We start from the raw sequence: 15,339 nt of genomic DNA, 5'->3' as shown, positions 1-15,339 counted from the left end.
AGAGTACTGGAGTGGGTTGCCATTTCCTTCTCCAGGGGATCTTCCCGACCCAGGGATTGAACCTGGATCTCCTGCATTACATGCAGATTCTTTACTATCTGAGCCACCAGGTAAATCCTATAAAAGTATATGTGCCTATTAATATATATCCTCAAATATATCTTCCAGAAAATAACTCTTAATGGCCACAAGACATTCCACTGAGCAGCTGCACAGTGATTTAACATCTTACTCCCCTGGAGGAGGAAATGGCAACCCACCCCAGTATTCTGGCCTGGAAAATACCATGGGGAGAGGAGCCTGGTGGGCTACAATCCATGGGGTTGCAAAGAGTCGGACAGAACTGAGCACAGATGTGCGCATGCACACACACACACAGTTAAGATAGGTTGTTTCCAACTTTGCAGTGTTATAATTAACCTGGGGTAAAGATGCTCCTACACAGATTGTTGCACCTGAGTCATAATTGCCTGGTTACTCGTCCATTTCCCCCAGTGGACAAGAAACATTGTGAGAGTCTATTCCTCTTTTGCCACTGTTACTTAGTTCCTAATACTTCCCCGGGCACATAGTATCTACATATCTAAATATGTGTTGTGGGAATGAACAAAGGAAATAATTAACAAATACTGGTATTTCCCCACAGAACTCAAGGGGTATTGCAGAAGAACCGAACAAAATAAGATCATCTTCATGAAAGTCCTTTGTGTGTTTTAAACTTTATCATCTTTTAATCTGCATTCCTTTTACTGTTTTTTACTGCTACCATAAACCAGAGCAATAAGAAAGAGATGTTTGAGAGGTGGGTGTGGGTGTGGGTGGGGTCTGGTGTGGGGGCCAGGGGAGGGATACACCTCTTCCTGTCCCAGCTGCTGGCAAGCAGGCTTTATTTAATTCTGCCTTGGCAAGGACGAAGCTCTCGTCTTAATGGAATCTTCTGCAGGGCAGTTACATAGCTGTTTTAAGGCAGGAAGGAAAAAAAGAGAGAAGAGAATGACTGTGTGGGAGAGGAAATTATGGAAGGAAAACATTTTTTCTCATTTTCTACTTAAAGTATGAATTAGAGACACACAAGGGGAGTTTATGGACAGAAATGCAGAATGCAGCTGTGACTCCCTCTGTATGCTTAAGCTCTATGCTCGAGGCCAGCAAAAATGTGTATTTACTAAAATCTGTATGTAGTGTGCTATTCCAGTGTACCACACTGTAACCACGCTAGAGGTTAGACAGCTTGGAGGCGGTGTGTGTGTTACAGGAGGAGTGATATATTAGGGTAATTTATGCTTTAAAAGGGCACAAAGGAACATTTTGGGTGCTGGAAGTAATTCCTACCTATGTTGTTTGGAGTGGTGGTTACATGGGAGTATACAATTTTACTCAACAATTCGAACTGAATGCTTAAGATCTCTGTGCATTTTACTGAATGTAAATTATACCTCAGTTTACAATATTAAATAAAAGATTTTTCCGGTAACAAAAATAACATGCATTCATTCCAGAAAGTTTAGAAAATATCGACAACCACAAAAGAAATGTAAAAATTACTTGGACTTTCACTGCCCAGAGATAATATGTTTGAGTTATCTGGCTTTTCATTGTCACAGCATTCCAGTTACAAGGTTACCCAAGATAGCAATATCTCCCATGATATGAATATAGTTAGCTAATGAGCTGACTGCTTATAAAGTCCACGCCCACCCAAACATTCTCAGCTTTGCACTCGCTCCCATCCCCACCCATCCTGTCAATGAGCTTGTAGGCAGCTTTTCCCGGCATGTTGGATGTAAACATCCACAAACGTCACAGAAATTGAATCAAAGCAGATTGTGGATTTTTTTAAAACAAGGTATGTTTCATAAAATCAGTGACCATAATGTTGGAAAACTGCTGGGTCATGTAAAAACCACGGAAAAGAGAGGCATTAGACTCGATTGATGTGCATGTACTGAGAGAAAATAAGCAAGGATGATGACAAGCTCTTCAAAAGAGAATGATTTGATTATCAAAGATTGAAAAAAGCCTTTGAAATATAATAAAGCTCTCAAATTATTTTTGTTACAAAAGTTTTGATAGCACCACAAATTTCAGATGTAAAGTGGGGAAGAAGGCTGTATAACACTGTCACTCAATTTTTGTTCAAAAGAAAAGCCAAAATATCAGTATTTTAAAAGTTAATTCTCAATGAAATATTAAAAAAAAACTATTTCCTGTAACACAGTTTCACAAATATTACTGCACATAGGAATCATGTGAAAATCTTGTTAAATTGCAAGTTATGATTTAGTTAGATCAGAGAAGGGGCCCCAGACTCTGCATTTCTCAGTCTCCCATGAATGTTGATATGGTTAGTGTCTGGACCTTACTTTGAACACCAGGACTGTAAAATTGTGATTTAAGTAGATTCACTTTAAGTGGCCTTTATTCAATACTTATTAGCTTTGAGTGTTGAGAAAGACTTCCCTATACTTCCAGCTCTTTCTAATTTAAATGTCCTAGGTATACACAATACGTGGTTCTTACATTATAAACAAAGCCATCTGGACAACTTGTTTAAGCATAGATTGTCGGGCCCCACAAAAGCTTCTCTCCTGGTAAATCTGGAGTGGGGTCTGAAAATTTGCCCTCCTAATTTGTTCCCAGATGATGTTAAGGTGCTAGTCCTCCGGCCATACTCCGTGAAACACTGGTTTAGAATGATTGTAAGTAACTTCTAGGGGGTTGTTTACAACTCCTAAAGGACACGTTCTGTTACACTTGCAAAACAAAGAGTATGATAGAAATTGTTGTGTATCATATGAACAGGCCCAAACTTGTTACTGAATGTTCCTCGTATCAATGTTTACTGAGCTCAGTGATCCAGTTCACTGTCCAAGTGTTCAGCTTGCCTTTGTATGTGTAGGTTAGTGGCCACCAACTGTTTTGACTATAAAACATCTTGTATACTATTAATTATGTTTCTAAAGAGGGCAATAAGACTACCTATGTTAGATCTGCTCAGATTTTCAATTGCTTTATTTCACTTTGGCTCACAAAGGATTCCCTCTCACTTTACACGTAGTGGCCCTGTCATCATATTAATTGATTGTATGTGTGTTATTAGAATATGCAAAATATGCCCGTGTTTCTATTAGTATAAATGGCTCACTACACACAGTTTCTTTGTATGGATTCTTTCAGGCAATCCTCTTATTTTGAGAGGCTTACTTAGTTCAAATCAGATAATACAACCTGTAAATCCACTTCCTGTCTTTGTAACCTGCAATACAACACAATAGGCAAAAGAGGAACAAACCGTTTAAGGCTTTAGTACAAATCCCTTTCCTCTGAGGAACTCCCACTCAGGATGCTGTAAACCTTTCTTCACTACTCTTAGTACTGTTCTTCCATAAACAATGTGTCAGCTAACTGCATTTTCACCAGCATGCAGGTTTGCTGTTGGTTCAGAGGGATAAAATGGGACACTGTCATCGCCCAGAGGAAGAACAGTTGGGGTTCAGCCCTCTGGCTCTAAAACCAGATGGTCTAGCTTAGACCCTGGCTCCACCTCCTGCCATGCACTCTGTGGTCTTCAGCAAGTGACTAGATCACTCTGTGCCTCGGTTTTCTCATCAGTAAAATGGGAGTAATAATAACAGAACATATTTCACAGTGTCATCATGAAACTCAGGTGAGTTAATATGGGTAAGGTATTTAGAGTAGATCCTCGCACAAATTCAGAATGTAATAAATGTTAACAGTTTTATTATATCCTGAACACTGAACTGAAAGCCAGAAGTCCTGGGTTGTAGCCTTTAAGTGACGTGTGCAATGTTGCTCTAGGCTCCCATTTTATCATGGAGATAAGCATGGTTACCCAGCCCACCTCCCTGGGCAGGACCTGGAGAGAAATGAAATACAAACATTCACAGACACCATGCGTTCGAGATAACATCAGGTAACATCAGGTATGCATCTAGCCTAGGAATTGGTGATTTTCTTTTTTTTGGTAAAAGACTAAATAATAAATATTTTAGGCTTTCTAGGTCATAAGCCTGTGTCACAACTACCCAACTCTGCTATGGTTGCATAAAACAGCCATGGACAATATATAAGCAAATGGGCGTGGATATGTTCTAATCAAACTTTATTTATGGACGCTGAATGATTTTCATATACACATTACATGATGTGAAATCTTCTTTTGATTTTTTCCAAACCATTAAACTGATGATTCTTAGCACAAAAACAAGCAGTGAGCTGAAACTGACCTGCAAGCCATGGTTTGCCAACCCGGTTCTCGTACAATGCCTGGCATATAACTGAAAGAGTGGGTAGAATCACACACACAGTTGCTTTATAAACTAAAATCGTCAGATAGAATCTGTTGGCAACTTTGTTTTCTCCACCACTGCTTGAGGACCAGCAGCTCTTGCCCTATTATCACATCTGTGCTTTTCCAGGAGCTAAGGACATAACTCATCCGGAATTGGGGACCTGGCGTTATCAAGAGCATTGATTTGACCTGTAAGTCTTTTACCTAAGCCTTGCTTTATTTCCTTGTTTTTCAACAAAATGTTAAGAATCTTTTTTTAAATTACTTAAATTGCTTAGCAAATTACTTAAATTACCTTAAATTACTTAAGTAAATATTTTACTTCAATATTAAGTAAAAAAAAAAAATAATGCTCATTCTAAAATTTTCAGGAAATAGAGAAAAGCAGGAGTAATGAGGTGGCTCTCTCATAGTCATTCCACGCAATCAGATCAAGCTTAGTTATGTTTTCTATCTCCCACTTTGAGAGCCAGTTCCTTTATTAAAAAAAAGAAGTAAAGCAGCAATCAAGTAGTTAAGACTTTCTCTGCCATCTGTCAGCATTACATCATTTTCTTGCTCCAAACATAATTTTTTTTTTCTTTCACTGAACTGTTTTTATTATCCTCAACTTCAGCTGGTTCTATACTTTCTCCTTCCTGAGTTTTTTCCCTTCATATGTGTGATAGTTACACACGCCTCTTTCTATCATCAGCATATACCTCAACAGAGCCCATTCTGTTTGACCACACACATTTTAAAAAATATTTTCTTCCTCCTCAGCTTTATATGTGATAGTGATTTCTTATAGCCTGTGTTTCCCTGGCACACCAACCAGTGGAAACGGTGAGACTATATTAGCAATAATAAGCAGTGCTGTCTCTGACTTGCGTGCACACCTCCATTTGGGACATCTAGCGGTTCTCACAGCCTCGTCCAGGCGCCTGTAGGAAGCTCATGGGTGCTCAGACAGGTGCTCATGGAGTCACGTCAGTTACCACCTGTCCGCCACGATCCTCTGCTCCCTGGCCCCCATCGGTGGCACTTGCTGCCAAAGCCGCTGCTTCCCATGAGGGGACTTGCTGGTGCCTGACCACTGCACCCCCGCAGGGGCAATCCACCCTCAGGATGGCGTCTTCTGAAGCTGCCAGCTATTAAAGTCTCTCCTGCTCTTAAAGCTGGTTTCCATTGTTACGGAGCGATGAGGCCTCTGTTGTTGCCTCAGCCATCAGGGCTGCTCTCCGTTGCTCATTGAATGTTGGGGCGGGGAAGTTTTTAGAGTTCTGAAAGCTCTGAGGCCATGTGCACCAAAGCGGGGATGCGGCTTTCCTCCCTGGTGTGTTAGCATCAACAGACGATGAGCAACAGAAGAGGACTGTCTTGTGATCCTGGTATCTTACATAATTTATTCAAGCAGAACTCTCGTTCCTTGTATTCCTCTCTGGCGTATGAACTAGAGGCTAAATCAGAGAGACCGACACTGTGCGGTCCTGGTTTTCCCTTCCATCTGGCCAGTTACTGGTCCAAACTTAAGAGCCCTCCATCCTCTCCATTTGGAATGAATCCTCTCCCAGGAGACAACTGGCCCTGACACTGCACATGTGGCATATCTGAATGCCAGTGGTGATCAAAACTGAGGTTCAAGCCAGAATCGTGCCACCCCATCAGAATCCCACCTTGCTCCGCTGTTCTCATTCTTCTTAATCTGTTGTCTGTTTTAAATGATGTTGGTCAGAAAACCAGAGTTAGCTTTACTCTGGGCTTTTAGAAATCTGTTTTTCTAAAGTCTCCCATATGTTTTGGTAGTGGACATCTGCTGTTTTTGCAAGTCTCCTCAAGAACATTTCTCCATAAATTCTGCCTTCCCCCTACTACATCATCAGTTTCCTCTCCCCATTGAATCAGTCTATCAATATATAAATTTCTCTTATTAAAAAGAGACAAAAAACAGGGATTTCCCTGGTGGTCCAGTGGCTAAGACTCTGTGCTTCCAATGTGGGGGGCCCGGCATCGACCCCTAGTCAGGGACCTAGATAAACTCCTGCCACAGCTAGGAGTTTGCATGCTCCAGTGAAGACTGAGGATCTTGCATGCTGCAACTAAGATTTGGCACAGCAAAATAAGTAAATTAAAAAAAAAATAAGTAAATTAAAAAAAAAAAAAAAAAACAGCTTTTCTTGATATCCCTCTTCTAGCTACTACCCCATTTCTCTGCTCCTTCTTATGGAAAACACATGGAAATAAACTGTGTTGTATTTGTTTTTCTTTTTTTTTTTCCCCTCTTTATTTATTTATTTATTTTTTCAGTGGGTTTTGTCATACATTGATATGAATCAGCCTGTTGTATTTGTTTTTAACATTTATAGTCTCCAAATGCCTTTCTTTTCATTATCTTTTGAAGAGACTCTAATAGGGTTTGTTTTGTTTTGTTTTGTTTTCACCTTATACCATTTAAACAGTTCAAGTCAAGGCTTGCGTATAGTTAAATCCAAAGGTCAGTCATTTTCACTTTACCTCCCTTCATTGACAGAGTGATCTCTTTCTCCTTGAAGCATTTGATTCCCTCTGCTTGCAGGATTTCTCATTCTCTGCAGCCCTTGTCGAGATTGGCTGCTGCTTCTCGGCCTCCAGTCTCCGCGGCTTATTCCTTATTATTACCCTAATGTCTCAACATTGAAGTACCTCGTCTGGTAACTGTTGATCTTCATACTCTCCTTCAGTGGTCTTATCCAGTCTTATGGTGTTAAATACCACCTACAGGAACTTGCCTGGTAGCCCAGTGGTTAAACATCCTCTTTGCAATGCAGGGGACACAGGTTTGATCCCTAGTCAGGGAATTAAGGTGCCACATGCTGTGGAGTAACTAAGCCTGCACTGCAACGAAAGATCCCAACAGCTAAGATCTGATGCCGCCAAGTAAGTAAATATTTGAGCTTCCCTGGTGGCTCAGTTGGTAAAGAATCTCCCTGCAATGCAGGAGACCCTGGTTCGATCCCTGGGCTGGGAAGATCCCCTGGAGCAGGGAATGGCTACCCACTCCAGTATTCTTGCCTGGAGAATTCCATGGACAGAGGAGCCTGGTGGGCCACAGTCCATGGGGTTGCAAAGAATCAGACACAACTGAGTGATAAATAGGACAGGGAACTCCTGTATACTAATAACTCTGTGGCCAGGGACTCTTACTTGAATCCCACGCTCATACATTCTACTGCCTGTCAACACCTCCAGTTTGAATCATGAAAGTACCTCTAATTTATTATGTCTTCAGTGGAACGCCTCTTCTCCTACAGGCCTGTTGCTTCCACAGTTTTCTGCATCTCAGTTAATGACAACTCCAGGCTTTCAATCACTCTGGTAAAAAATCTCAGTTATCCTTGATACTTTCCATCACTTTCCACCCCACCCCCCACACCCAAATCCACTGCCTTGAAAATATTTCCAGCATCTGACCTCCTTTAACCAAGTCCACTGTTATCATCTTGGTCTAAACCATTAGTATCTCTAATCTGGATTATTACACTAATCTCGTACCTAATCTCCTGCTTTCTTCCTTTGATCTACATTTTAAAATGTCAACTAGCTCATATCTCCAACCTGCTCAAGCCCTCCAGTAACTTCTGAACTCAGAGTAAAATCAGAATCAGTAGCCTACAAGACATTTTACAATCTTTGACCACATCTACTCTCCCCTGGCTCATTGTGCAAGGTACAGACCCACACATGCACTGCTCTTTTCTTTCCCTTTCACCCAGCTATTCAGAGAGCTCATTGTCTTGTCTGCTTTGGCTCACATGTCCCCTTCTCAGTGATAACCCTGCATAAACTTGCAGCACCCTTCTTCCCAGCAATCTCCATTCTTCTTATATGTACTGTGCTATTTTTCTTCACAGCACATATAATCACCTGAAATATGGCATGGTTTTTTGTTTAAATACTTATTTATTTGGTTGTGCCAGGTCTTCATTGCAGCATGTGGAATCTTTTAATTGTGGCATGCAAACTCTTAGCTGCAGCATGTGTGATCTAGTTCCCTGACCAGGGGTCAAACCCAAGCCCTTTGCACAGGGAGCACAGAGTCTTAGGCCCTGGACCACCACCAAGTTCCATACCATCGTTTATTAATGTAGCTGTTTGTTGTTTTTCTCCCTCACCACAAATGGAATGTAATGTCCTATAGAGCAGGAACTTTTTCTATATTATTCACTGGAATATATACCTGGAATATAAAATAGGCATACATACATTCAGTCCAGTTCAGTTGCTCAGTCGTGTCTGACTCTTTGCAACCCCATGGACTATAGCATGCCAGGCCTCCCTGTCCATCACCAACTCCCGGAGTAGGCACTCAGTATATATTTTTGTTGAATGAATCCCTAGCACCTTCAATTCTTAGAGGGGACCCTTACTTTTCCCTCATGGGGCCATTCCTTTTCAGTTGACTTGTGCTAACTTTACCTCCTCAGCTTCAGACCTAACATTCCTGGTATGTACCTATTCCCAACCCCCATACGGGTCACATAATTGATGTAGGGATGGGCCCATAACACAAGCTTATCCAATGACGCTCAAATTCCAAATTCTTGGAAACTACTGGGGAAGAGATGTTTTTTTTCTAAGGAGGTTGATTGCCTCATAAGACATAAGCTCAGAGTTATTAGAGATCATCTTGCCACTGCAAGAGGTGACCCTATCTTGAGAATGAAGCCAGAACCCAGGAAAGCAAATAATACCAACAGGGAATACTGATTCCTGGGGACTTCATTTGAAAACCTGGACCCAGCTGTGCCTGAGCCAATTGGAATTGGATTCCCGCCACTCACAACTAAAAACTTACAACTCAAGCTCCACTTCCAGTGTCCAACGCTGACATGACCTCTTGATATTTTATCTTGATTTTCTTGTAGCTTTTACATACCAGTTTTTCCTTATTAGTAAAAGTCATATCTAGAATGTTTAGTCCCCCTAATTGCTTCCTCCGTCTTCTAAGGAATGAAATTATCATGGAGATAAGCAAAGAATTTTTCAAATTCTCTGCTTTTGATAAAATGGAACCTTGGGATAGTTTCAGTTCTTCCTCTGTGCCAGCTTGATAGCTGGAATCCAAAAAGCAGGTTCTAGAACATCTGTCTGGTTAGATGGCGTGCAGCGTACGCCTATAAAAATATTACTTTCAGTTTCCCCTTTTCATATGGAACAAAATTAGTTTCATCATCTCTAGCCTTGGACTTCTTGATCTCCTAGGTGAACTTTATTTATTAAGTCCGGAGATATTTCTTAAATCCAGACTCCATACCATGTACTTTTCTAGGTCCTAGAATGTAAAAATAAATTTTTATACCTAGCATTATTTTGTACACAGGGTAGGCATTCAGCAAACATTTGTTAAGTTAGTAAATAAGTGGATACATTCATGTGCAGACCTACTTGAATATTCATTGCATCTATTTCCTTTGAACAAGGTTTACCTTTCTGTTGCTATATGTTAATTCACTCTAACAAGTCTTGGCAGGGGTGATAATGACTTAACATTTATAAAGTAGAATATATATAATGTTTTATTTATTGATATATCATCATTATCCTAGTTGGTAATCTTTAGGTGGCTAGGAACAAAGACTGATTGAAGTTAACTGACATAAAAGGGTGAACAATAAGATTGTTATTGCATATAACAATAAAAGTGTCATCGTGTCAATTCCAGAATACCAGTAAGTCGTTGCTATAATAGGAAGTGCCAGGGAGGAGTTCTAGATTGAAGACATTTCTGAGGATGTCAACAACAGGAATTCGTGAACTTGACTCATTTGCATTGTTGTTCATTATCATGGCTCAGTGGTATTCCACATGACTGCTTCCTTTGCTTGTACTCTGGCCGGTCGGCCACTCTTGGGTTAAACAGCCCATGGCCAGAGTCACAGAAGCGTGATGTTAAAAGGCAATTGGCACACAACTGTGGGGAAAACTATAGACAGTGGTGAAGACTGGGGTTAATTTAAGCTTTATTTAAAGGGGAGTATCAATTATTGCCATGTGGACCTATGGATCTATTGTTACCACATATCTGATTTTTCACAAGAAGTTGGAAATCCTGGGTGAAATTTCTTAGGTTCTGAAGGATGGCGAGGAAGGAAAGGAAGGAAGGAAAGAGGAGAGAAGGAGGGAACGAGGAAGGGAGGGGAGAAGGATGAGAGAGAGAAAGAGACAATACCACGTGGCAAACACTGCTGAGGCTTGCGCAGAAAATGAGCTGACGCAGCAGGCCCAACTGCCTTTTCTTAGAAAGGCCTCCTACGTACGTAGTTGACCCTTGGCTGGCATCTAGGAACTTGAATTTCGCTCCCAGCTTTCCCAGAACTGGTAATGATGACTCACTGGGCTAAACTGTTTTTGCAAACAATATGGCTTGCGCCCAGCACCTGCCTTCCTTCTGGGAGTACGGAATGTTAGTATGTGCCTGGCAAAGCCTGCCCACATGGCCAGCCGCCAGTAAAACCTTGGGTGCTAAATCTCTGAGCATCTCCTTGGTTGGCAGCGTTTCTCATGTGGTGTCACCATTTACTGCTGGGGCCGTTGAGCACATCCTGTGAGACTCCGTGGAGGGGACCCTTCAAAGCTTGTGTGGTGCCCCGTGAGCTTTGTCCTATGCGGATCCGGCTTTGTATCCTTTGCTGTGAGAAGTCATAGCCATGAGTATGATGAATCACTGAACTTGGGGGTAGTCTCGGAGACTCCCGATACAAAGTTAAACAAAACATCTCCAAGCCAAATCCAGCCCACAGGGCTTACTTTTCAACTTCTAATCTAGGAATTGCCATTGGCAGTAGAGCTATGACCCCAAAACAGAGCATTTTTGCATGGCTTATCTCATTTAATCTTCACAACACTACACAATAAACTTTTTATGACCCCAATTTATACAGGAGGAAACTGAGATTCAGAGAGCTGAAGCCTGCACAAAGTCACTTAACCTGTAGATGCAAAATGCAGGACTCCAGCACAGCTAAATCCCGTTTTATTTCCATACTGCCTCTATGAAACTACGTTGTCCCCCTCGTGTTAAAATTTCAAGATCATTTTGTTTATTTTCCATTTCCTACGCTTGGCTTTAACATCTCAGAGCTAAAAGTATTCTGATTCCTCCTCTTCTTTATCACATCTGCTTCTCTCTTACCCCATGCCAACCTTCTCTTCCTGTCCGCATTGAATAAGGCTTTCTGAGCCGGGAGGGAAAGAAGGAAAGGAAGATGGAAACGGGCAGGGGAAGGGAGGCTAACCTGGCAGCGTGGCCAAATTGTGCTGGCCTGAGAAGTGGTCCCAGTAACAGGGTCTGAAGTGGCGTGGAGAATGCAGGGTTAGCCCGTGCTGGGGTCCACATCAAAGAACGGGTGGTGCTATTGCTACCATCTTTCTGACTCTAGCGGTACTTGTCAGAGGGGCAGTGGGAGTTTTCCCAGAGGGATCTATAGTTGTTCCAAGGGTTCGAAGCAGAATCTCATTTGCATCTGAGGAACAGTGGCATAGTTTGGGTATCAAGATGAGAGGGGAGAAATGTATAGGCAGATTGTTAAAGTAATGGCTGGGATCCATGACTGAGTTATATTCTTAGGAAAAATTGGTATAAAAGTCAGGAAATCAGGAAGAAGCCCTCCCCTAAGATCTGAACTCACAGAGTCAAAGTTAAGAAGGGGACCTGCAGCTTGATGGTTGAGCAAGCACTCCAGAGTTCTCCTTTGGTCCCCTGAATATCTACCTTAAAACAACAAGACTAATTCCAGCCCCTTTCTCTAAGTGGCATTGTGGGTGATGCTAGAACTGCATTCCTAAGGCCACACACCTGTGTGGGGGCAGAACTGAACATGTTAGGGACTGCACAATTCTTATCTGAGAAATAAATCCAGATAAGTTTGTCTGGGTTTGTAATATGTATATACCTCTCTGGAAAGACTCAACAACATATGTGTAAGCTCTAAATGATACTCAGAGAGATGCCATTTCAATGAACTCACGAGGCTAGGCACTTTTAGAGTCCCATTACCAGTATAGATGATTATTCCCTTAGCAAACTGTACTATGGATATTTTAGCACTCGTCTCTGAGTTATGAGTATCGGGCTTGTGAGCATCCTGTCCAATCGTGTATCCGCTAAAACTTGTTGATATTACATGTGCCTCGTGGTGACTGTACAGAGTCCCAGTGACTGACATTGATGGAGCATTTACTCTGTAGTCTGCATGGTTATATTTACATGATCAGCTCATCTCTGCTCACAATAATGCTAAGAAGTAGGCATCACTTTTTAGAAGTAACTTATTTATTTTTGGCTATGCCGGGTCTTGGCTGCAGCAGGCGGGCCTCTCGTTGTGGTGGCTTCTCTCGTTGTGGAGCAAAAGCTCTAGGAAGTGAGGGCTTCAGTGGCTGAGCCTCCGCAGCTCTCGAGCACAGGCTCAGGAGTCGTGGTGCGGGGGCTCAGCTGCTCTGCAGCACGTGGGATCATCCAGATCAGGGACGGAACCCATGTCTCCTGCGTTGGCAGGCAGCTTCTTTAGCACTGTGCCACCAGGGAAGCCCAGATATCACTTTTATATTCATTCTACAGGGAGGAAACCAACTTTTAGTTGTTCCTGGAAATGTTCTTCGCTTCAGCCAATGAACAGTTTAGAGTTAAGACGTATTCAAACATAAACCAGCAGTCACACTGTCTCCCCACACATTCACCCAAAGACTGCCTTTATCCTGAACACTGATTAACACCGTTTGTTTCAGTTGGCATCCAAGCTACTCTGATGCCACCTGTTGACCAGCGCAGAGAACTGCCTGATTCAGTATCTTCCCTAAAATCTTATTTCTCCTTCTGGGAGTGTATCTAGGGCAGTGAAAGTCTGTCTTACATTCCATGTATTTCCTAGTTTTAAAATGCCCATTTTATTTCATACAACACTTAATGCATATCATTTACATCTGAAGAAGAGATGGTCATGAGATTGATCCATGTAAGTAAAACACTTACCCTAAAAAGTGTAGTCCATACATTGTAAAATTTCGGTAGTTCCATACACTGAATGGGTTTCTTTGCTGTAGAGAATCCAAGTGGAATGAGCAATGGAGATGTGTAACAAGTTTTCTTGAAGGAAAAAAAGATGACACTCTGTATCCATTTAGCCTTCTGTCCCCTCTGTACTTCACATTGTTCTCCTGCATTGTCTGATATCCATAGAGTTAGGTTGTCTCTAAGCTGTTGCATGATAAGGATGTTTTTCTCTGAGTCTTCATTCAGCACATCAGACTCTATCATGGCTTCACCAAAGGTGGTTTCAGCCAGTATGCAGGCAAACTCTGGGTTACTCAGGATTTCATAGTAAACTATAGAAAAGCTAAGAGCCAGCCCAAGGGTGATTCGGTGAGTAGGCTGCATCTATTCCATGTTCATATCTAATGCCTTCTGGGACACTCCTTGGGAATTGTCTATAGTTTGTTTTTGATCATCACCTTATGCAACAGAGGAACCGGAAGTAATCTCCATTTTCAGATGAAAGATCACTCTCTGGGTTAGCTGCATTGCCTGTGACATTGGTTATCCAACAATCTCAGGACGCTGGTGCAGCTGGTTCTCAGTTCACACTCTGCTTTTCCCCAATAGTTCTTAATCAGCTGCAATTCTTGTCAGAAATATTTACTTTTTTCCCAGAGCTCAAGATAACTCTCCAGGTGAACCTGTGTCCCCAAGGATGTCCTTGTACCTCCTTTCCCAGAGCAGGTTGTGCTCTCATTGCATTGCTCCAGTGGGTTTTCATCCAGAGCTGTGGTTTTTGTCAGAATCACCAAAGTTTCAGCTAGGTGTCCAGAGGTCTCGCAAGGAAGAAGGTTACGCCTGTTTCCATCCACTGCACAGCCTCAGCTGGAGCCAGAAAGAGAACAGTGTCTGGGCAGTTGCTCGCGCCAGGTGCCAAAGGGGTAGCCCTGACAGGCCGGAACTCTGGCCTCACTGGTTGCCTGTACCAGTAAATTTATGTTACTGGGCCCTGCCAAAACCTGCAGAACTCTCCGTCCAGCCACTAGACGGGAACTGACCATGACGTACGTTAGCTTTGAGGCTCCGTGGTCCTGATTCCCCACCCTGGTCACTCGAGGGACACCAGGTGAGACAGAGAGGATGGGACAGCTGTCAGCTGCTCTGAGCTCGAGTCTTCAGCCTTTCCCCTGTACTATTCTCTAAGTAGTTTCCAAGAAGAAAAAATTATAATAGATGTCTCCTTTATTCAAGCGTTCCTCCTTCTGTCCCATTATTTTCAGCAATGGCAGAGCCGAAGGTTACCTGGGGAATTGCTCACCCCATAATTTCATAATTTCATCAGTGTCCTCATCCCCAGTTCTTTGGTGGTGACCTTTGACATTTCCTCAGTCTGACTGATATACTGTGCTTTATAAAATCAGTTTTAAGGCTTCTCTTCTAACCAGTATGCAGCCTCTAACCCACCCTAAATAGAATTTCTGGACATGCCATTACCTCCTGGAGACCTTTAGTAGGGAAATGACTCAAAGCAAGAGGTTTGCTCTCTTTGCTGAAGCCCACCTTGTCCTCTGAAGCTCTCATTTCTGCAGACTGGATAGAATTAAAGGTGCGTGCATTTTATCTCCATAGGTTGCTTGTGCCCAGGAACATCAGAACCCGGCTTCTCTGCTAATTGACTTCTAGTGAGGCTGGATAATGTTCTTTGTGGATAATGTTCTTCAGAGACTGTGTATGAGGTTAGGGCCCTTCATAGCCGCAGTGTAGATAGAGTTTCCTTCTCTAATTAGCTTCCTTCAGTTCCTTTAAGTGGGTATAGGAATAGGAAGGACATTTTTTAAAGTATGCTTTTTACTGTAACCTCTTTTACTCTTTAATTTTACAAATGAAGAAATTGAAGGCTGGAGGGGTAAAATGACCTGGCAAAATTCACACAGCCAGACAGCAAAAAGCAGAAGACTGAACCCAGGGCTCCCGACTCACAGACTAAAGCCTATTTTTCCTGTTTTGTTGGGAAAAAAAATTGCCACAGCTTTTTAAA

The 15,339-nt window shown here is 42.2% G+C and overlaps 1 long non-coding RNA gene and 1 pseudogene across 1 annotated transcript in view; one reads left to right on the top strand and one right to left on the bottom strand.

Moving 5' to 3' along the window:
- LOC133043736 (uncharacterized) overlaps nucleotides 1-15,339 on the top strand; it is an 89,645-nt gene that overhangs the window by 23,863 nt on the left and 50,443 nt on the right. Inside the window, exons 4-5 of the long non-coding RNA XR_009689762.1 lie at nucleotides 3,820-3,944; nucleotides 4,440-4,503. This is a non-coding gene — a long non-coding RNA (uncharacterized LOC133043736). The remainder of the gene's footprint in view (nucleotides 1-3,819; nucleotides 3,945-4,439; nucleotides 4,504-15,339) is intronic.
- LOC133043537 (14-3-3 protein theta-like) lies at nucleotides 10,840-14,058 on the bottom strand (annotated as a pseudogene).

This window comes from Dama dama, chromosome 3 (assembly GCF_033118175.1).
Source record: "Dama dama isolate Ldn47 chromosome 3, ASM3311817v1, whole genome shotgun sequence".
Lineage (NCBI taxonomy): Eukaryota > Metazoa > Chordata > Mammalia > Artiodactyla > Cervidae > Dama > Dama dama.
The sequence above is the reverse complement of the archived record's forward strand: the minus strand, read 5'-3'. Positions and strand labels throughout refer to the sequence as shown.